At 42.5% G+C, this 1761-nt stretch overlaps 1 pseudogene; it reads left to right on the forward strand.

The window, feature by feature from the left end:
• Window positions 1–824: 824 nt before the first annotated feature.
• LOC134472366 (large ribosomal subunit protein uL23-like) lies at window positions 825–1259 on the forward strand (annotated as a pseudogene).
• The last annotated feature ends 502 nt before the right edge of the window (window positions 1260–1761 follow it).

Consider the following 1761-nt stretch of genomic DNA (forward strand, 5'->3'; position numbering starts at 1 on the left):
CAACTAAAAAATAAAACTGAAAAAAAGTTAGAAATGCTTGCCTTTAGCTAAACAGGAGATTTTAAAAAACATTTCTCAAAGATATTTGCAAGTGGTAGCTTCCCCACCAGTGCATCAGCCTAGGACCAGACAACGTGAATGTCACTTAGACCAGGGAGGAGGCCGCTGGCTTCATGATCACAAGGGTCCGGGCAGCGCCTGGGCTGGAAACGCCCTTCCCAAGGCATCACAGGTGGACTCGCCTTTTCTGTCTTCCAGTCACCCCTCCACTAATTCACACTACTGAATTGTACTTCTGCTCATCCCTGGGTAAATCACAAATATCACTTTATGTGACTAAACACAGCTCCTAGTAATAACACCGAAGTCCACAGTCAAGGAAAGTTATTTTACCAAGTAGCAGAATGTGTCCAATGGTAGGAGTACTTGACCTTTTGGGTTTATGTTGTAATCCTTCAAAACTAAGGTTAATAATTATCTTTAAATGAATGGCAACATGTCATGTTATAACAGTGTAAGTTTCTTAACAACAAAGCTTCAAAATATCTAAATGACCAAATCGAATCACTTACCTAAGAATACTAAAACTGGCCCAGGGATGTAGCTCAGTGGCACAGCGCCTGCTTGGCAAGTGGGGATTGTGAGTTAGATTCCCAGTACCAAGAAAACAAAATTAGCACTCAGGAGGCTGAGGCAGGAGGATCATTGCAAGTTTCAGACCAGCCTAGGCTACAAAGTGAGCCCAAGACCAGCCTGAACTTGAACTGCTAGCGAAACCCTGTCTTAAAAAGACAAAAATGTCTTTTCACTAAGATGGCACGCTGATGGCAAAGGAAGAAGCTCCTGCCCTTCTCAAAGCTGAAGCCAAAGAAAAGTTTTAGAGACCAAGAAGGCAGCTCTGAAAGATATCCACAGTCACCAAAAGATCTGTAAGTCACTCCACCTCTGCTGTCCCAAGACACTGTGGCTCTGGAGGCAGCTCAAACACCCTCAGAAGAGCACTCCAGGAGAAACAAGCTTGACACTATGCCGTCATCAAGCTCAGCTAGGAGGAAGAGAGAGGACAACAACACACTTGTGCTCTTTGAGGATGTCAAGGCCAAAGAGCACCAGAGCAAACAAATGGTGAAGAAGCCTTATGACACTGATGTGACCAGGGTCAGTACTGTATCGGGCCTGATGAGGAGAAAAAGGCATATGATTGACCGCATCCCGATTGTGATGCTCTGGATGCTGCCAGCAAAGCTGGGGTCATCTAAACTGAGTCCAGCTGGCTAAGTCTAAATGCACTCTTTTTTTCTTCCATCAAAAAAAGACCAAAAGACAAAAACAAAAAATACTAAGACCAAGTAAGGCATGGTGGTGCAAACCTGTAGTCTCAGCACTTGGCAGAAGGATTGCCAGGAGTCTGAGGCCAACCTGGGCTGCATAATGAGTTCCAGGGGAACCTGCATACAGAGTAAGACCTTGTCTCCAAAACCAAAATCCAATAAATGGGGGAAAGGGATACAAACTTCCCTGGACTAATGTTTCAAAAATAAGTTCACTTAATAGTTTTATTTTCCAATGTCTAGTTAGCATCCATCTCCTGCTAATTTCATGAGCCTGTCTCTAAAACTTATGCTTTAGAGAAAAATTAATGAGTTAAGCTTATTGTCAATGATTCTGTTTTGACTTACTTCTTTAGCTCACTAGACAAAAGTTCTATACTTTTGAGATTTTTGATAGAGTTGCTTATGTAATTCAGATTTCATTTTATTG

Source organism: Cavia porcellus, unplaced genomic scaffold, assembly GCF_034190915.1.
Source record: "Cavia porcellus strain 051 isolate PalLab524CR breed Dunkin Hartley unplaced genomic scaffold, mCavPor4.1 scaffold_23, whole genome shotgun sequence".
Classification (NCBI taxonomy): domain Eukaryota; kingdom Metazoa; phylum Chordata; class Mammalia; order Rodentia; family Caviidae; genus Cavia; species Cavia porcellus.